Genomic DNA, 22600 nt, shown 5'->3' on the forward strand with positions numbered 1-22600 from the left:
CTATGCATCTCTCTCTAGCCTCATTCACTGTCTCACTCAGTGGGCTTCCAATGCTCTTCCCTTGACTTCTAGACTATTCCTTTCTCTCTTTTTCCCTTAAGTGCCTCTTTCAAGCAGGTGCCATGCCTCACAAGTCAATCCTTCCACTCCCCACAATGTGCTTAGTGGACCGATATTATATTTGTGGTGAGTAAATTCATTCGTTCATCTAGCTTTATCTAAAAATGGCAGAAAAGCAAACAACTCTAATACAACTCTAAATAATGAATGCCAGCCACTCAAAGCTCAATGGTCTGGCACTCCCTGGGTCAGCAATGTATGAAGGTACAACCAACAACAAAGACTGAAATTTGTGTCGCATGTGTGTCCCTGTTTAGTTTCTTGTCAGCGAGCAAAACCAGTGTCAAGTCCATGGTGTCTCTGAGTCAAGGGACCAACCCCCAAACACAGAATGTGGAAAGTGGTCAGTCTCTGATTGTTAGGTTATGAGAATAAATGATGATGGAATAAAATGATGCTCATTTTGGCTCTCAGGGGTACCAGCCAGTCTCTTTGTCTCAAGAAAAACTTCAGGAGCCCCGGCCCCACCACTTTTTCTTTTCTTTCCTTCTTTTATTGAAAATAGAGTGTTTGCTCACTTAACATATCCTGATTATGGTTTCTCTTCCCTCTACTTCTCCCAGTTCCTCCCCATCTCCCTTCCCATCCAGATCCACTCCCTTTCTGTCTCCTAATAGAAATGAATAGACTTCTAAGAGGTAATAATAATAAAATGTAACAAAATAAAGCATAATTTAAAAAAAACAAAAAACTATCACATCAAAATTGGACAAGATCAACCAAACAGAAGAAAAAGAGCCCAAGAGAAGGCACAAGAATCAGAGACGCACTTGTCCACACACTCAAAAATTCCATAAAAACACTGAACTGAAAGTCATAATAGATATGAAGAGGACCTGGTGCAGATCTGTGAAGGTCCTGTGCATGCTGCTTTGGTCTCTGTGAGTTCACATCAGCTTTGCTCCTATTGATTTAGAGGGCCTTGTTTTCTTGGTGTCCTCCATTCCCTGTGGCTCCCACACTCTTTCAGTTCCCTCTTCTTCAGGGTTCCCTGAGCTATGAAAGGAGGGATTTAATGGACACATTCCAGTTTCAAGTTTTCTCTCTCTCTCTCTCTCTCTCTCTCTCTCTCTCTCTCTCTCTCTCTCTCTCTCTCTCACTGAGTAATGCATGGCTGTGTGTCTCTGTATTTGTTCCCATCTGCTGCAGGAGAAAGCTTCTCTGATGATGGCTGAACAAGGCCCTGATCTGTGAGTATAGCAAAATATCATTAGAAGCCATTTTATCACTATTTTTTTCTTTAAAGATCAATAGTATTCAGTTTTCCTGTAGGTCCCTGGAATATCTAGCCTCTGGTTCTTGGTCCCCCAAACAGTGTTGGATATGGTTCTATCTCGTGGAATGGGCCTTAAGTCAAATCAGATATTGATTGGTTACTCCCACAATCTTTGTGCCATGAATACCCTAGCAAATCTTGCAAGTACCCTAGCAAATCTTGCAAGAGGACACCATTGTAGATCAAAGGGTCTGTGACTGTCTTGGTGCTTACATTCCTCTTTTTGTATCATGCAGAATATCTTCCTGTACCAAACATACTAGAACTGAGGGGTGAGGCTTTATGTAGTCACCAGCTGGACCTCTCCACGTTGAGTGAGTTGTATGGGTGTTGTCTTCAGCAATGGGGCCTTGCTGTCAGTTTGTGGAAAGCAACCTTTTGTCTTTGCAACAGCCTAGGTTGTTTGGGGGATTCCCTTGGGACCCCATTGGCAAACAACTCAATTAGATGTAACGCAACCCTGGTAGTAGAAGCTTTGCTTAGTGACAAAAGATGGCCAGTTGGGACTTTGTCTCCCCATTATTTGGCGATTTCATTTAGATCATCTGCATATATGTATGCATTTTAGGAAGTTTCTACTTTATTAGATTTCCATATTACCCCCAAATGCCCCTTAATTTTAGTTAGGTTTCTCTGTATTCTCTCCCTCAACCCCTCTCCCCTTCCTCTCCCCACTTGCTCTTCTTGTTCCAGTTTCCCCCTGTCTCCCTAATCCATCCATAATTATCTATTTCCCTTTCCTGATGAGGTAGTCCCTTACTCTATACCTATCCTCTGTTATTCTAAGGATTGAAACTCAGTTGTCATTAACTTAACAACTAATATCCATATATAAGTGAATACATACCATATTTGTCTTTCTGGGCCTGAAATACCTCACACAGGATGTTTTTTTTCTAGTTCCATCCATTTGCCTGAAATTTCAAGATGTCATTTTTTTAAACTGCTGATTAATAATGAATTGTGTAAACGTACCACTTTCTTTATCCATTCTTCTGTTGAGGAACATCTAGGTTGTTTCCAGTTTCTGGTTACTGTGAATACAGCAGTAATGAACATCATTGAGCAAGTAAGTGCTTTTGTTGGAGGATAAAGCATCCTATAGGTATATGCCAAAGGGTGGTATAGCTGGATCTTGAGGTAGATCAATTGCCATCTTCCTGAGGAACCACCACACTGATTTCCATAATGGCCATACAAGTTTGTACTTCCACCAGCTTGTCCCTATTCCCCATTTTCACCAACATGAGCTGTAACTTGTTTAATTGATCAAACCAATTCTGATGGGTTTAAGATGAAATCTCAAAGTAGTTTTGATTTGCATTTCCCTGATGAATAAGAATGTTGAATATTTCTTTAAGTGTTCTTTGGCCATTTGAGTTTCCTCATTTGAGAATTCTCTGCCTAAATCTGTACCTCATTTCTTTTTTTAATCAGTTGTTTATTTTCTTGCTACCTAGTTTTTTTGAGTTCTTTATATATTTTGAATATAAGTCCTTTATTAGATGTGGAGTTGGTATAAAAAATCTTTCCCATACTGTAGATAGCTGGTTTGTCTGAACAATAGGGTCCTTTGCCATGAAGAAATTTTTCACTTTCATGAGGTCCTACTTATTAATTGTTGATCTTAGTGCTGTCACAAACTGTGTTCTGTTCAGAAAGTCTTTTCCCGTGCCAGTGAGTTCAAGACTATTTCCCACTTTCTCTTCTGTCAGGTTCAGTGTGTCTGGTTTTATTTTGAGGTTTTTGATCCATTTGGAGTTGAGTTTTGTACAGGGTGATAAATATGAATCTACTTGGATTCTTTTACATGTAGCCATCTAGTTTGACCAACATCATTTGTTGAAGATGCTGTCTTTTTCCAAGTGTGTATTTCTGGCTTCTTTATTAAAACAAACAAACAAACAAAAAAACAAAACAGGTGCCCATGGGTGTGTGGATTCATGTCTGGATCTTCAATTCAGTTCCATTGATCTATATGTCTTTTGTGTCAATGCCATGCTGTTTTTATTACTATAGCTTTGTAGTACAACTTGAAATCAAGAATGGTGATATTGCCAGCAGGTTTTTTATTATTCAGAATTGTTTCAGCTATCCTGGGTTTTTTTGTTTTTTGTTTTGTTTTTGTTTTTGTTTGTTTGTGTGTATGTGTGTGTGTGTGTGTGTGTGTGTGTGTGTGTGTGCGTGTGTGTGTGTGTATTTCCATATGAAGCTGAGAATTGTCTTTTCAAGATGTGTGAAGAACTGTGTTGGAATTTTGATGGGGTTTGCACTGAATCTGTAGGATGGTTTTGGTAGAATGGTCATTTTACTATATTAATCCTACCTATCCATAAGCATTGGAGATCTTTCCATCTTCTTCAATTTCTTTCTTCACCGACTTGAAGTTTTTATCATACAAGTCTTTCACTTTCTTGGCTAAAATTACCTCAAGATATTTTATATTTTTGAGACTGTTGTATATGTTTTTTTTCCCTGATTTCTTCCTCAGTCTGTTTGTCATTTGTATATAGGAAGGCTGCTGAGTTTTGTGAGTTAATTTTGTATCCAACTACTTTTCTAAAAGTGTTTAACAGCTGTGTAGGAGTTTCCTGGTAGAATTTCTTAGGTCACTCATATATACTATCATATCATCTGAAAATAAAGATACTTTGACTTTTTCCTTTCTAATTTGTATCCCCCTGATCTCCTTCAGTTCTTATATTGCTATAGGTAAGACCTCAAATACTATATTTAATTGCTATGTAGAGAGTGGGCAACCTTGTCTTATTCCTGATTTTAGTGGAACCTCTTTGAGTTTCTCTCCATTTAAGTTGATGTTGGCTATGGGCTTGCTGTAAACTGCCTTTATTATGCTAAGGTATGTCCCTTGTATCCCTAATCTCTCCAGAACCTTTATCATGGACCAATATTTGATTTTGTCAAAGATCAGGAGCTTTTCTTAACCATAGATACCATGTCTAGTCACTTCATCACCTCTGAATATTAATTTTTCTAATAACATACTTACTGAGTGTAATTCAGGTACCATAAAGTTCACTGTTTCATAATACACACTTCAGTGGTTTTTAGTGTAGTTGCCGAGTTTCTCATTAATCATTACTTCCTAACTCCAGAGTATTTTCTTCACCCCAAAAGAAATCTGATACCCATGAGCAATCTCTTCCTACTATTTCTCCACTTCCTTCTCTCCCAAGCCACTAGAAACCACTAATCTACTATCTATCTTTTTGTATATTTCTTTTCTGGACATTTCATACAATTAGATTCTGTATGTGGGTTTTAGTGTCTGGCTGCTTTCACTTAGCAGAGTTTTCATGGGTTCTTGTAAGTTGTAACATGTATCTAAGACTTCATTCTTTTAACAGTTGAATAATTGTCCATAAGGGGTACATATTAAAATTTTTCACTTTTGTTGTTACTCATGTGCAAGTGTGAATTTTGCTGCATGAGTCCAGTACATCAGATACCCTGGAGCCGGAGATACAGGAAGTTGTTAGCCTCCATCAGAGATGGTTGCTGGGAACCTAACCTCCCTCTGGAAGAGCAGGAAGTGTTCTTAACTGCAGGGCCATCTCTTCAGCCCCCTGGGTTTACATTTTCTTCTTTCACACTTAATCAACAGGTATTTTGTTTCTATCTTTTAGTTACTATGAATTGTGCTGCTAGCAGCATTTCAATGATTTTGTGTGGAAATGTATTTTTTGTTGTCTTATGTGTGTACTGAGTAGTGGAAATGCCAAGGCAATGTGGTAACTCCATATTTCACTTTTTTAGAATCTACCAAACTCTCTTCCAAAGCAGATGAGGCCATGTTTGCTTTCCCTTCTTACTTTCTGTCCTCGGCATGGATACAACAGTATCAACATGACAAGAAGTATCTCACAGTGGCTTTGACTTGCACCAAAGTGACTGATGCTTGAGTAGATTATGATTGCTTGAACATCTTCTTTAGGGAAGTGTCTACTCAAGTCTTCTGTCATTGTGTTGATATTTATTTTAAAGTCTGAGTTGCCTTGCTTGATGGTTGACCCTAGTTTCAGTTGTGCTTCCCCATCCCAAAATCTCATTTGGAAAAGCTCTCCCAGTCGGCATCCTCCTTTGGACTGAAAAAAGGATGCAGATCCTTAAGAAAATAGTTCTCATCATTTCTCTTTGTCCTATTCTTTGAAAATTTTATACGTGTACACAATAGATCTTAATCATATCTACTCCTCCTCCCTCCTTCCAACTCACCCTGCTCCCTGACTTGTATCCCCTCCCAAAACATGTAACACCCATACCCTTTTTCTAAAAATAACCCACTGACTCCAATTAGTGATGCCCAAATGGACAAGGATATGGAGTCAGCTAGTAGGGCATGGGCTGATCACCAGTGGTTGCCCTCCCAAAGAAAAGTGATTCTCCATCTCCCAGTAGCCATCGACTGTCAATAGCTCCTCAGCAAAGAGTGGGGGCTCAGGCCCAACTCTATGCTCGGATTTTCAACTGACTTGATCATGTGGCGGTCTTGTGCAGGTAAATACAGCTGCTCTGAGTTTGTGTGCACAGCAGCCATGTCATGTCAAAGGACAGCATTTAACAATATTCCTCCTCATCCGTGATGTGCCCTGAGTCTGGAAGGAGTTGCTGGATACAGAGGCCCCAGCGATAGTTGAGCACTTCCAGCCACTTACTCTCAGCAAATTGGGCAGTCTCTGCATTAAACTCTACCCACTGCAGAAGGAAGCTTCTCTGTTCAGGTTGACAACAGTGTAAATCTGTGGATTTACAAAGTCATCCTCTGTGTATTTTTAAACTAAATATCAAAAGTTTACTTCCCCAGATCTTCCCTTTTCTCTCAAGAACAAGGTGCATACTACTTGGTAAATTCACTATGATTTCATGTTTCCTATGGAAGGAAATTTTTTTATAGACAAGTGAATGGAAATAATGATTGAATGGCCTTTAAAAGTTAAAGTGCATTACATAACACATCATCCGATTTATACTGTCAAGAAATCCAAGCTGGCAATAAGAAATATCCTAGTCTCAAAGAAGAAGAATCTTGACAATTAAACTATGACTCCTTGTCAAATATGAGAGTGCATCCTGCTTCAGAAAAGAAGTATACGTGTTTTTTAGAAGGAGGCAAATAGCAGAATGTCCTTCTTCTTTTTTATGAGACACCTAATTTGTGAGAACCTGAGGCTGCACATGCATTTACTGAAAACCAACAGACAGCCCCATCTCCAGCACTGCTGTGTCCAGAGCAACATTGGGCCAAGACCAGGAAAACGACTGAAAAGAAGAGATAAATGTGTATTGGTATCTCTATAGGAAATGCTAATTAGGATTTGACTCCTGACAGAGTCTTGTAAAACTACTTCGTGTATTTCTTTCTCTTGATGTATGTGATTGCCACCGACAAAGATCCTGCAGCTTCTACTCTCCACCAATTCGAATCTCTGTGGGCTTTTGTCTCCTCTGCCTTTATCTCTGGGTTTAGTATCTTTTCTTTTGCCACTTCAGCAACCCTGTAAGCTCTCCAAGATGCTCATTCTCTCTTTCCCAAATATTCTAGTGTTGTCCAATTCAGAGCCCCAAAAGCTACACACTAAGAAGGCAGCAACAGAATCACCCTTCCACAGGGAGGAACTTTAAATGCACTGTGTGTATTTCCCAACCATAGATATGGTCAACACACATAACAAACTATGCTCCAAGCATGGGTTCTGGCACAGGATACAATGCCTTGGTGATAATCATATCCTTGTTTCTTGGTGATAATCATGTCCAGATAAGCCCACCTTTCAGGTTACTCTCTCAAAATGAATCAGCCTATGTCTCTACCCCAGCACGACTTGGAAGAGAAAAGAGACAGCTGTCCTTTCATGCCAGAAGCACTATTGCTATTCAGGTGTGCACTGGCACACATGCATGCTTGCACACCCACCTCAGACTTGGATGAAGCACTTCAGCATCAACTTGCACATAATACGTCCCTATCTTGCTAGAGTTGCTGCCCTAGTTGCTCCCTCCTTTCACACAGCAAAGGGCAGCCCCCAAGCTCTTTAACCTAGAATGGGCCCCATGTCCCACCAGGACATGGATTATGAGTCCAGGTAGCTGATTTAAGAGATAAGCTTTTTACTAACTCTGTCAAATAAAAGGCAAGCTATGTTGATTCACTACACAGTCTTTTTAACGTTGCTTTTGGTTTATTTTTCCCCTTGCTTTATGTAACTGAAAACATATGACTCTAAACATTTTCCCAATTCCCAGTCAACTGATTCTGTGTTGTTTTTTTTTTTCTTTATTCTAGTTTCTTAATGTGAAGCAAACATGAGGAAAGCTATTTTGTTAAGCAAGTTACCTTGAGGGGCAACCAGGCTAGGATACCACTCCTCCTTTCCAAGACTTACAGAACATCTCTCACAGTTAGCCCCCCAAGACTTGGAGAATCTGGTCATCGGTTGTGGGTCTCTGCAGGAGTGTTAGCTCCAACACTTCTAATCCAGTGCTTACCTTGGCCAACCTCCTCCAGAGAAGGAAAGAACCTCATAAGTAAAAGGAACATTTTATCAGGGAATTTCTTCATCCTCACACCCAGCCCATCAAGAAAAGCTCCATTGCATCTGTCAGTAGCAGGTCTCATGGTTTCTAAAACTACCTAGAAAGTAGAGAAGTAGGGATTATAGATCATCAACTGTTAAGACTCCAGCTGACCGTTGCCTGGTTATGAGACTTCTCATTGAATATAATTTCAGCTTGATTGACTTCAGGGGATAGACCCAGAGCTAGGGAGACCTGGAATAGGACTTGGGATATTTGGAAAAGGCATTTTAAACTGATAAGCCAACAGAAGGAGAATCCAAGGCCCCCAGTTTAGCAGATATCCCAGGTTTAACAGATGCTTTTCCGTTGAGGAAGCATAGCCAGGGGAAGCCTAGAATGGAGCCTTCAAAGCATGGGCCCAAGGTAGGCACTCCCACATCTAAATCTAGTACAATACTTCCAACATAAGAAGCTTGATGGCTTTCAAATCTCAAACATTATACTGTTTTACCCCATATTATTTTCTCTACCTGAACTTTCGTTAATCTCAAATGCTGTGACTTTCTGTGTTCTGCGCCTCAGGGATTGAAGCAGCAAGCTGGAAGGCTAGAGACATGTAATCTGCTTCCCAGGCTTTTTCAGTCACAAGGATATATGCTCCGAGGGAGGCAAAGGATTCAAATGATGGGCACACGGTTTAAATGAAGTGAGGGGGCATTAGCCACTTTCTGAGGGAATTATTCAAATTTAGGATGTAAAGAATATTAAGATTGCAAGTGTCAGAGAGGAATTTCACTTCCATCACTGCAAAGTATCAAAAAAAAACAAACAAACAAACAAACAAACAAACAAAAAAAACCCAGAACCCCAGAGAGGGCACATTCAACATCAGCAAATGGTGCTGAGACAGCATCACAAAACTCCTGCATCTTGCTGTGGCCTGAAAACAACAGAAAAACCTCAATATTCCTCAGGCTAAGACAGAAGAAGCAGAAAGAACTACTACATATAAATGGACCAGGGCAGTGGCAAGGCAGGACAATGGAGGCCTGCATGAAAAGATGACATTAAAGTCCAGAATGTGGGGTCAGAGAGATGGCTCAGCGGTTAAGAGCCCTGGCTGCTCTTCCAGAGGTCCTGAGTTCAATTCCCTGCAAGCACATGGTGGCTCACAACCATCTCTGATGGGATTGGATCCCCTCTTCTCTCTGATGCCCTCTTCTGTCATGCAGGCACACACGCAAATAGAGCACTCATATACATAAAAATGCATGAGTAAATAAATCTTAAAAAAAAAAAAAAAGGCCAGAATGCCTTCCCAGTACTGTATCTTGACACTACTTAAGCCTCCCAGAACTGAAAATGATCTACTGAGAGGTTCTATTTTTTACTTTTGGAGATAAATATTCAAAAGTGAAGTAAGTGTATTTTCATAAAATTAATTCATATTCTACCAAAGACTTTAGAACTATTGAAAATAATCATTTTTACTCCTAAGTCTTGAAGAAATACTTCTCTGTGGAGGAAGGAAACACAGCCAGAAGAAGATGGACTGGGGCCTTCAGAGAATGGGCCAGAATTCCCACTCCCTAACCTAAGGGCACCCCCACACCTAAATCCAAAACAAGAATTCTTCCAATGTAAGAAGCTTTATAGCCTTAAAATATCAAGTATTACAGTGTTATCCTAAATACTTCTATGACACTCAAAATAAAAGTTTTTTCCAGGGAGAATTTATCATGAAGAGAAAGTTCCCTAATGTCCCTTCATTGACCACTGATTTTCCTCTTTAAAATGTTGGTCATAATGTCTTATTCAATCCCCACATGTATGCCTTTACCCCCACTGGGCCTGGTAATGCAAACCTATAACTGCAAATATTCAGGAGGTTGAGATAGGGCATTCATGAGGTCAAGGCCTGTTTGGGCAACTTAGTGAGACGGTGTCTCAAAAGTAAAAACTAAAATAAAGGTTGGGGCACAGTTCAGTGATGTATTGCTCACTTAGCATGCATAAGGCCCCGGACTGGGAAAACTCTCTCTATAGCCTATAACAGAGACAGTGTTAGATGGAATTACTTCTGCTTTCCCTATATCCTGACTTTGAACCTGTAGAGCCGCAGCAGAGTCCATGGACTCTCCAATGGAAGCGGTCTCTCAGACTTCATTTTTGTTTGTCTTATGAGTCCTTCAAAATGGATGCTTTGGAGTACCCCAACAGGTATATAATCACAGAACAAATTGGTCTCAGTGCTTTGCTTGCATCCTTGCCAAACCCCCCTCCCCCAGATTCCAGCTTGGTGATCACTCAATATTTTGTTGTTTCTTCCTTTTCTGTTTTATCAAACATATTAGTGGTTGTCTCAAAGTTACTCAGTTTTTATTTGAAATGTTTCAACCATTTCCCCCCAAGAACAACTTTGTGGCTATCCACACCAAACCCAGCCACTGGATAGCTTACTCTCTTCGCTGTCAATCTCCTGGGGAAAAGTAGCTAATCAAAATCTAAAAATGAAGTGGCCCGTGTGTTATTTGGGGATACTCTGCAGCTTCACTCACATACCTCATCTGAAATAGCAATTAGGAAAATATCAGACAGAGATGGCAAAAATTCCTATACACTGAAGACCTTCAAGTTGTCAAATGTATGTATGATATCCTTGTAAGTTAAATTTAGCACTGAGAGCTCCAGTTTCTCTCTGAGACGTGTAAAAACTCATCTATCCTGACAGTTCCCTGTTGGCCGCACCTCTGAGAAGTCAATTATTCTCACCAAAGCCAATTTTAATTTATGCACCCTACATTGCTTCTGAATTTCTATGTGACTTTTAAATAGAAGATAGAATATCTACTTTAAGGAGTATGCTTTTCTGGACAACAGCAGTAGAAAACGCTGACCCTGAAGCACCAAAAGATGTCCTAAGGAAACACATGTTCTCATCACGTAGTTTTCACTAAGAGGTTCAAGATCAATTATTCTTCATCTACAGGGACTGTAGTGGCACTAGGCCAGGCACAAAGGATGGCAAGAAAGGTTAAATTAATTAACCTGTAGTTGATTGATTGCAAAAATGGCCTCCCTGGTATGCTTTGATTGATAGATTGTGCAGTCAAGAGGAAATGACTCTTCTTGTCTTTTCCCTGCCCTTGTACCCGGCCTGGCCTTAAGATGGGCTTTGGCTAATCAATGAGATTACTCCATTCTAGGTGCCACACAAGGGAACTGTGGCTCTGCCATGGAGATAGCCTTGGCTTAACCTGTGGATGCTTGAGAAATACTTTTAAGCTGAGCTGACCTCATTCTCCAAGTTCGAAACACCAGATGTGGAATGAAGCCAACCAAGATTAGCTAAGCCATCTAGCTAACTGACCAGCAGCTGGCCCCTATGGGTCACTGCCCTTAGCTAGGGCAGCCACAGTGGCCCAAAGCACCCGGACAACTCACTCTAAACTTGTTAGTATTCATAAAGGATTGTTGGTTTTAGCTACTAAGCTCTGGGGTGATTTGTAATACAGAAGGCACTAACTGGTGTGAACTTTTGATTATAAACCTACTTGAAGGAGTTTTAGAAAAGAGGACTCCATATGGGAAGTCAGATGCCCTCATTTCAAACTTAGCCTCTGCCATGAGCTTGCTGGTCCTGAGCCTACTTTTCTGTTATGGTGCCTTAGATGTGAGAGTCTTCTAAGTTTTATTCTTGTGTGTTATATTCTTCTAATCTAGCATGTATACATATATTCCTAAAACCTCAAATGATAAAGAGAGGTTGATTCTTTTGCATAACTGAGCATGTACTGATTTTTCTGAGATACATCAAGTTTTAAAAATTGTAGCAAGTTGAGTTGAAGTGTTATTTCTCTACTCTAAAGAGACTCTGAAAGTATATTTTCAGAAGAGAAATTCTTATCCAGTGTTTTCTGTGGTTTTAGTTTTTCCATTTTCAACTGAAAGTAGAAATCAGACAAACAAAATCTACAGAAATCAGTATCCTGGACTACCAGGGAAGGGGGCAGAGCAGAAGCTGCATCTGAGCAAGCAGGTGATAATAGTAGGCCAAGCAGAAGGACCACAGCTGCTGCCCCATACAGCCCAGCTACTCCTGATGTAGCACACAGCAAACACTGGCTCACCAGTAAAATCTCCTTCGTAAAGGGACTCAGCATTGACACAGCTGCCACCTGAGCCATGTCCCAATGGCCACAGGCAGTCTGAGGCCCAAGCTGATGCCTCCTCTAATGGCCCACTGAAAGAGCATCAGAGCTGGGACTTTAGCTCAGCGGTACAGTGCTTTGCTAGCATGTGTGAGGCCCTGAGTTCAATTCCCAAGGGTAGCAGAAACAAAGAAGGGTACCACAGGTACATTTCTGCCTCAATGGTGTTCTTATTGACAGCAATCCCTAGAACTTGCCTCCCTCCCAGCCATCACAGCTGCTCACTGATGCCTCAGCCATCATCATGGTACGACTGCCACTGGACCTGTACCACCCTACTATCTATCCCCACCTTAATTTCAGAAACTACCACTAAGCTCACCCAGGATCATCTCAGCCACCCTACCCAAGCATCACCATCAGTTGTCTCACAAGTGAACGTCATGCAGATACAGCCCTAGGAATCTCAGAGTGAAGCCTCCACAGTTGAAAAACCCAACAAGTGCTGAACAAAACAAGGCAAACACAGAGCTACAAAACTGACTAGGAGACCCCAACCAGCCAGAGAAAGCCACACACAAGGGAGTATAGTGTTGTGGATTCCGTGCTCAGGTGGGCGCATTGGCCACATCCATCCCTTTAGGGTTCTGCTGTGGGAGGTTCCCTCATTCACAGGTGGCACATTTGCATCTGGTGGACAGGATACAGGCACCCTGCTCAGCAAAGTCTAGTAGGAAGATGCCTATGCCTATGCCTACAGAAGTCCTCAGTGAAAGGGCACAGAGTGTAGCTGGAGAGTTTTCTCTCCGGGTTCCGCCAAGCTCCAGCAGTCCAACAGCCCACTTATAAAATAAGCACACAGACGCTTATATTATTTAAACTGTTTGGCCTAATGGCTCAGGCTTCTAGCTATCTAGTTCTTATATCTTAAATTAATCCATTTCTATAAATCTATACCTTGCCACATGGCTCATGACTTACCGGCATCTTCACATGCTGCTTGTCATGGCAGCAGCTGGCAGTGTCTCCCTCCGCCTTCCTGTTCTCTCAATTCTCCTCTCTGTTAGTCCCACCTATACTTCCTGCCTGGCTACTGGCCAATCAGTGTTTTATTTATTGACCAGTCAGAGCAACACGTTTGACATACAGACCATCCCACAGCACACAGAGGCTTAAGATGACTAATCTACTGAGTTCCACTCCTTGTCCTCTGTGCCTGAACTGATGGAAAGGACAGGCTTAGGAGTGGGAGGAATCACAGCATCCCACTGAGAAAGAAATAATTGGACCAATATGGTCTATCTTAGGTTACTACTGCTCTGTGTTTGTCTGTCTCCATCTCTGCTCTCCACCACCACCCCATGTGTGTGTTTGCTCATTTGTGAGTTGGGTTGCATGCATATTTTAGTTGTATGCTTTTTTTTTGTTCATTTTGTCTTGTTTCAGTTTTTTTCCTAGTGTCTTAGTTATTTAGTTTCTCCTCATTGGTTGTTTTGGGTTTTTTTTTTTGCTTGTTTGTTTGTTTTTATTTTCTGAGACAGAGTTTCTCTGTGAAGCTCTGATTGTTCTCCAACTCACTCTGTAGACCAGGCTGACCTTAAACTCAGAGATCCGCCTGCCTCTGCCTCCCAAGTGGTGAGATTATAGGTGTGTGCCATCACAGTCTGGCATTGTGTGTGTGTGTGTGTGTGTGTGTGTGTGTGTGTGTGTGTGTATACTTACATATTACTTATAATTTTGTACATTGCAATTTTAATTGTTAAGCCATGGTGTTTTAATTCCTGTCACATTATGATAGACCCTCATGACTGTCCCTCCTCTTCCTAAAATAAGAGAAACCCTCTCTTCCACATTTCTGATAAAGTTTTTCTACCACTCTCACACCTGCAGCCCACGGGCCATCCTCACCATACTCTCTACCTGGTATTCCCTTCATCTCCCATTCCATCCATCACCAACTTCAGCACTGACACCCTTTCCTTAAATGATCTAGAAAGCTTACTTTCTCCAACTAGCACCCCAGTGCCGCAGTCTTGGAGCCTTACCTGGGGCACAAGTGTAATGCCGAAGGCTAGACCAGGAGTGCTGATAATTGAGGGAGGGAAACCACTTCAGCTTCCCCCTAAACAGGTGAAGGAAACCCACATTCTAGTGAAAATATATTTCTAGAAAGACTCGAAGAAAACAAAACAAACAAACCCCCAAAGCAATTAGAGATTAGTGTAGATGGATCATCAAAATATAGCATGTATATACAATGGAATTTTATTCTGTTGTAAGGAAAAAAGAAATTATAAATTTTGCATAAAAATGGTTGTAACTGAAAATATTATAATGTAAGTTAACTCCAGGTCAAAAAGAGAAACACTTCATGTTCTCACTCATATGTGAATCCTGGCTTCTAATTTTCATACATGTGCATTTTTAGAATGTTTGTAGGAGTATTTGTAGAAACCTGGAAACCGGAATAAAGTACATGGGAGGGGAGGAAACAAGGTCCTGTGGGATAACAGAACATATCTGATGTGAAAATAGAGGAAGGAATAGTGGGGGAAGGGAAAGGCTTAAGACAGACGGAGGGACAAAGAGCTGGGTGTGAAGACAGGATCAGCTGAAAACAGGGATGCATGAAAAAGCCTGAGGGAAACCTGATAATGGATAAGCTGATTTAAAATATAGATAGATAGATAGATAGATAGATAGATAGATAGATAGATAGATAGATAGATAGATAATCAGCAGTTTAAATGGAAATACCCTGCATGGAAACATAAAACTGTTTCCAGAAAACATAAGTTATTAAAGCTCGGTACCAATAACGGGCTACCACCCTGAGGTTTAGTCAAGAAGCCTGAAGACCCCCAAACAATACAGGTTTTTGCCCACCAGACCTGGATTGTAAGACTCCAGTTGCTGAAGACACCATTTACATAGGTCACCAGAACCAGGATTGAAGACTCCTCCCTGCTGGGTCGTTCTTACTTTGCTGGAGGCTGCTGTTGAGGCTTCTGGGGAGAATGCTCAAAAGCCATACTCAGCATGGCATGCTAAGGACTGATCAGGCAAAGTTGCCTTTGTTGCAGCAGTGGACAGTTAGTAACGGGGTAACCAGTTACTCTCTGATTGGATTAGTGGTCCCCTCCACACAAGAGAAAAATCGATGTTTGATACTGTAAACCTGGCCAAAAGCCCATTCTTGGGGAGGTCGTAGGCCCTGGTCAGGAAAGTACTGGTTTTGTTCTGCTAAATGGACATGATGTGCCATCCAATTGCCACATAAATAGTTATGTTTATACCCATAGCTTAATGCCAACCATTGATTTTGGCAAACTCCTTTTTTTAACTAAGATTTTTATTAACTTGTATTGATTTCTATTGACATGCAAATGGATGCCAATGTGATTTTTCCATACCTATAAACAGTATGTAATGATTAAACCCAAGCCCCCCTCATGTCCTCCTCTCTTACATATACCTCCCCAACCTCTACTAACCCCTATTATATACTCAAGAAGATTTTTCTTCTTACTTTCCATTCTATGAGAAAGAACACATAGGACTTGTTTTCCTATGTTTGGTTCATGTAACTTAATGTCCTCCACTTGCACTTTTTTAATTTTTCATTATTTATGATGACTGAACACTATTCCATTATATAAATATACCGTGTTGTTATGCATTTGTTCATTAATGGGCATATAGACAAATTTCACATCTCAGCTACTGTGACCAACTAGGACAGTAACCACACACATAGAAATCTAGTAGGCTAGTTTCATTTCCTTTGGGTATATACCAGGAGAATGATACAGGGACAGCATATGGTAGATCTATTTTAGGTTTGTAGGGTCTCTCCATAATGACTGCACACAATCACATTCCCTTCAGTAGGCTCTAAGCTTCTTTTCCTCCAAATACTCATGAGCATTTGTCATTTTTTTTCATTTTTAAATTTGGAATTTCATAAATGAGTATTCTATTTGTGTCATTTCTCTCCCTCCTCCAGCCAGCTCTTCCCATTTCCCCACTCCCTCTCAAATCCATGGCCTCTACTTCATTGTTAAATGTATGCACACAAATATAAATATACTGTTCACCACTGGATAGATGGGATTATAGGTATGGGCCATCACACCCAGCTTATGCACTGCTGGGTACTGAACCTCAGGTTTTGAGCAGGTTAGGCAAGAACTCTAGCAACTGACTTACAACCCCAGCTCAAATCCAACCTTTTCACACTATTTTTTAGGTAATTTCCTTGAACTAGAGAATTTTTACAGACTCAGCAGTCTTAAGGTCATAAAGCAATTAATTTAAACACCTCACCACCAACCACCCTTGAATTACTACTAACCTTGTTCTTACCTTTACTCTGTTTGGAAAAAGCTGGTATCTACTATGTCCCAAGCCAGTCTTTTCTTCAAGGTGATGTTAATTTAATCTATCTTTACACCTTGTGTGAGGGAGTTTTAAATTATCATGTTAGTTTACATATATATACACCATGTGAGGAAAATATAGATCATTCAATTCATTCACATGTTAGTCAGTTGATTGTTTCAATTATGCCATATAACAAACATCCAAATAACATCCCCAAAAGTATTAATATTATAGTCAGAGATCTGGATGTCAGCTGATGTATGTGGGGCTCTGTGGTAAATTTGCTTCTTCTCTTTGTATTTTTTGACTGAAATTCAAGGAGGAGTGGCAAGAGTCCAACAGCCATTTCATTTATCCGACCACAGCATGCAAGAGTGAAGCCTAACTGGCCAAGTCCAGTTAAAGCTGCAATTTACCTATCATCTGCTAACAGTTCATAGCCAATCCCAAATTCTAAAGGCCGGAAGGTCCATGGCACCTGCCACAGGAAGGAAAAAATGGGGTGAATATTCACCGAAATGATTTCCAATTCCCATATCTGAGACATGTGATTTTCGAAGCTGGAGCCCTGTCTAAACAAACCCTTGAATGACAACCTCTCTCCCAGGCCTTGCTGGCTCCCTGTGGAGCTGCCCAGCTCTCAGATTTCACCCCAAGTGGACTTTGGCCGGAACAAAGCTCATGGTGGGTGGCAGCAGATGCCGAAGATTTGAACTCTCAGGACAAGCATTCTAAATTAGTAACAAAGCATTCCATGGGCAACGTCACAACTTTAAAAATAAGCCTTTGCTCCATACATGGCTGATGACCTTGCTGAAGACATTTGAAATGTCTCATTTAAGATGTTGAAGTAATTAGCTTAGCCAGCAGCAGTGGCCATGGTGTGTTCCATTCCATCTCCCTGCTCTATTTCTGAACAGACAGCTCTGCATAGGCCAGAGCTGCAGTTGGAACATGTATAGTCAAACAACTCAGGCACCTAACCAAACGGCAACCTAAAATAAGAAATCTGCAAGTAGGTGGTGCCTTTGAGTGACTTCTTTCTGTGAATATTCCTTTGTTTGCTCTTTGCATCCTCCTAAGGAGAGAAATGTCAACCGTTGTCGCAGTACTTCATTAAGGTGATGCCACAGGACATCAAAGAGAGAAAGGTGTCTATTGTGTTCTCTGATCTCAGACTCTTAGTTATTCTTTTTAAAAAATGAAACATGGAACAGGATAACCTTATTTAGAATTTGAGACTGAGTTTGGCGAGAGGGAACAAGTACACATATATGACCTGATATTTTGTAATAGGTTCAAGTTTTCTTAAACTTGCATGAGAAATTTGAGAAATAGCTATCAGTCAGAAGTGCACTGACAGACAGCATGGGCTCTTAGGGTCCCTGTTAACTGCATAACTGACAGACAACTGATGGTCTCAACCTTGGTACATGATCACGTTCCAAAGAAACACAAGTTCCTTGTCAAACATCAGACTCAAAGAAATACCAAAGGTAGGAATTATTAGTATTATTATTAATATCATCATCATCATCATCACAAAAAATGATAATCACTTATTTATCTTCTCAACCATGGCAATTATTTAACCAAACTGATTCATTCCAATGTTTCCCATGTGTTTTTCCAAAATGTACTTAAAACATGTGGAATTTGATCAAATAAACAGAAGATCTCTGGAAGTTAGAATGTGAGTATGAATGGGGAGAATGTGTGCTGCGGTCATGATTCCAAGCAATGTCCTCATTTCCATCATTAACTCATTCACTGTGTTCAGAGTTCCTCTTGTCAGGCGTCCTGTGAAATTAATGTTCTGTGCTTAAGAAAACAACTAAGAATGCAGCTTGCTTCAGATCACAGTCCCTTCATTTAACTTCCCTTTTAAAATTTGGATGAGCTACTTGGTGTTTACGGGATCGTTTTCCTTGAAATGTGGATAATAAACCCTACTTTAAAATATTATTATCAGGATGAAATTGAAAACCAGATGCCATGAGTCCCACTCAAGCCTGTGCCAATTCTCAAAGAGTTGGGTTAGAAAGGGCTTAAGTTTCCTATATAATCCACTTTTCAAAATGTATTTCTTCATTTCTAGTCTGTCTCATAAAAACATATAAAGTCTTCTTATCTACTATGGGCTAAATGTTGCCTCTCTTCTCGTCTAAATCCATATGCTGAAGCCCTGCTCCTCATGGGATAGAATTCAGATGTGGAGCTTCTGGGAGGTATGACTGATGGTCTTGATTTTTCACTTCATTGGATTAAGAGCTGTCTGGGACAGGTAAAATGCACCTGTGTGTCTGTGGAGACATTGCCATGTAGGACAGTGACTTCAGGCAAAGATCTGCACTGAATACACATGGCAACCTCCAGAGGCTTGGAGCCATATGGACTTTGGAAGACGTTGTTTTCCTTTTGAATGAGTGTTTTGATTGGCCCTACCATCATCGGCTAGCATCAGGTGCTTGCTTCCTTGGCTCTTCCAAGCGGACTCATACAAATGACTTTTCAGAAGTCTTTCAGGCCCTTAGTGCTGGACTGGGACTACTGAGGCAACTTCTTTCTTGGATTGGGCAGTTACCTGATCACCTCTCCAGCAGCACAGCCAGCCAGCTAGCTGCTGTTGAGCTACCTAGTCCTCTTATCATGTAAGCTAATGAAACATGTCACCTTTTATTATATACATCGATCCTCTCTGTTCCTCTAGCAAACCCTGACTAATGTGGGAAGTAATTAGGTTATGAGGGTACAGCCCTCCTGATAAGATTAGCAAACGCCCTTTTAAGAGCAGGCATGAGTGAAGCTTGATTGGCTGTGTGAATGAATAAGACAACCATCTTAGCCATCATCAAGAAAACAGACATCAATTAATTCTGGTAGAGATGCCTGGGTAAAGGAACCTTTGGGCGCTTCTGGCGGACATACCAATCAGAACAGCCACTGAACACATCAGTATGGGGATTCCTCAAAATAATGGGTACATGCCCAAAGAAAATCAAGTCTGCATACCACAGAGATACTTGAATATCCATATTTATTTGCTGCACTCTTCATAATAGGTAAGATATGGAAGTAGCCTAGATGCCCATAAACAGATGAATGGACAAAGAAAACGTATATATGAGCAATGGGGTTGCTTCTAATCCATAGTGAAAAGGAAAATTATATAATATTCGGGAGAAAGGATAGAACTGAAGACCGAGATGGTAACTGAAATAAGCAGATTCATACAAAAATCACATTATCTCTCATATAAAGAATCTAAATGTATGTGTATATGTATGTTTATATGCAAAAAGTAGAAGAAATAAGAGACTATTTTTGGTAGAAAGGGACCATTAGAAGAAGAAGAGAGATGAGAGTAAGTAATGGGAACAAATATGAACAAAACATCTAATATATATATATATATATATATATAATATATATATATATATCATAATGAAAATTGTTGTGAATAATGAATATACATTATTACTAAAGCATTTTAAAGATGGCAGCCATATGTACTCTAAGAAGACGGTCATTATCAGACAACAGATCAACTGGCAGCTTGGTCTGAGGCTTTCAGACCCCAGAACTGTGGGACATATTCCTCTGGTATTTTCATCACAGAAGCCTGAGCATAGAGTGCCAATCCACTGAGGTATCTTTGAAACATAGAATTTCTCCAGGCTGGACGTTGAGCATCAGAGATTTATTTCCAATAAATACAATGTACAATGAGGATAAGCAACTTAAAAGATGGAAGACAAGACAGAATGCCTCTCATCATCTGCTCCCAGGCAAAAATGGAAAGCAGCTAGGTGCCTGCTCTCTGGTCCACATAATCCTCCCATAGTTCCTTTCACAGGGTTTTCCCTATTGATAGTCTTTGCAAACTTAATTGAGCTTCAGCTTGTTCCTGCCTACTTTCATTAGCTGTCTAAACAGGGACCGAAATGTCTGGTCCCCTGAGAGCATTCACCAAGCTGTCTGAATTGCCAATTAAATCATCATTAGCTAACAGGGTGCCAAAGACAAGAAGAGGTCTTCAGGACTGCTGCAGAGCCAGTGCAGTCGGGAGCGCTCACTGCGAGCGGGAGCAATGGAGGATGAAATGAGGCCCGAGCCATGACTCCAGGCTACGGGTTGGCAGAAACCTTCTCTATAACTCCACTGCTTGGGGGACATGCCTGGGGACATGCCTGGGGGACATGCACTGAACTCTGGGATTGAACTGTCCGGAATCGAATTGTCCGGGATGGAACTGCCCAGCATTGCACAGCACTATATGGTATTGCATTCTATTATAAGATCTCCAGAAAGTTATATACGTACTGTCAGGAGTTCTGGGAGCTTTCTAACCTGCCAGTTGTGGGACTGAGAAAGCTTATTCTGCTAAGCATTTTAGTGTAAAGATGCTCTCATGTAGCCAATCCCCATAACTGTCTTTAAGGCTTTTCACAGAAGCCTTTACCACCCAAGGAAGAAAAAAATGCTTACTCTTGTTCACATGTCCAATGTACATATTGATTAAAGGGCCTCAGAAAAAGAGAAAGATTAATGCATTTTTTAAAAGCAGTGAAAATTGTAAGTGTTAATGGCACAGAGACATAGTAGTTTGTAAAGAATTGGTATTTTGATTTATTCGCTTGAGCTATTTAAAAAGAAGTTCTGGTGTTTTTTTCACATTATTAGACATTCCTCATTATTAGACAACAGCCATCTGTTAGAATCATATGCTCACCAGGACAAGAATTCTTTCTCACTTTGGACCTGTACTGTTGACAGTTTCAATAATGTGTTTGTAAACCGTGATATCTTCTCATGCTTAATACTGAGTCATCTGTCTTCTTTCCATATGGAAAGGAATTCAGTGGTGTTATCTTATCAAACATGCCATGTGGATTAGAAATAGCTGTCTCTTGTACTTGACCCTGAGTCCTCATTCCATACCCAGAGTGTGGGGAGTACTCGATTTTCTCCAATGCCTGAGGTACAATGTATTCTCAACAAATTCTTATTAACTTGGTAAGTGAATAAAATAAAGTTACACCAATAAACTGTTTTTCTTTCCAAACCTCTGCAAAATATGTTCTGTATTAGGGGTAAATTTCTTTCTTTGCCTCCCAGACCCCCCAACCCTATCCCTCATGTTCCTGTCCTCCCATTCCCACCCCACCTCCAAGGGGCAAATTTCTTTAAGGCAAAATTATCATGTATAATAAGATAATATGGTTTGTATATTTATAAATAATAAATAAATAGCCATGTCTAGCCATTGCTATGAATTGGTAAGGAGATAGAATCTACCACTGCTTCTCCTCGATTATCAAGTGGTTCCAAGTATCTCTCCTGTTCATTCACTCATCACCTGGTCAATGCATCCTTCCTAACGCGACACAGATGCTTCCCCAGACACTTCTCTTACAGTGTGGTCATGAATGCTATTTGGGGGCTTACCTGCAACCTTCAGAATCAGAGTCTTCATTTTTAACAAAGGAGAACCATAGTTAGATCCAAGTTCACAGGCTTCTGTGATACACTACTCAACTCTACCTGGAAAAGCAGCCAATGCCCAAGACACCCAAATCTCCAAAGCCCCTCCCAGGCTCTTTGTCTTCCTCCATGGATTCATAATAGATTGGAGGCCGGGCATCCCTAAATCTATTCCTTTCTCTAAAAAAGGTTATCTGAGGCAAAATACATGCTTTGGGTAGAAGAGCTTTTTAAAAATATTAGCCTTGTATGAATTGTAATATGATTTCACCTTGTGTTTTCTGTCTTCATGTGTAAATGGGAGGGGTGTGTGTGTGCCCTGGTGCACACCAACAGAGGTTAGAGAAGGATGTCAGATTTCCTTCTCTATTGCTCTCCACTTACTCCCTTGATGCTAACTGAACCTAAGAGGCATGCTATCAGCTGTGCTGGCTGGACAGTGAGCTCCAGATCTACCTGTCTCTGCTCTCCAACGTTGGAATTGTAGACGTGTGCAGCCATGCCACTTTTTCTTGAGTGCTGGGGACTCGACCTCAGGTCCTCATGCTTACATAGTAAGCTCTCTTTCCCACCGAGCCATCTCCTTAGGCTTTGTGTTTTGTTTTCCGTGCCTTGTCTACCTGGGTTCTACTTATTGTAATGAAGTGGC

This window comes from Peromyscus eremicus, chromosome 4 (assembly GCF_949786415.1).
Source record: "Peromyscus eremicus chromosome 4, PerEre_H2_v1, whole genome shotgun sequence".
Classification (NCBI taxonomy): Eukaryota; Metazoa; Chordata; class Mammalia; order Rodentia; family Cricetidae; genus Peromyscus; species Peromyscus eremicus.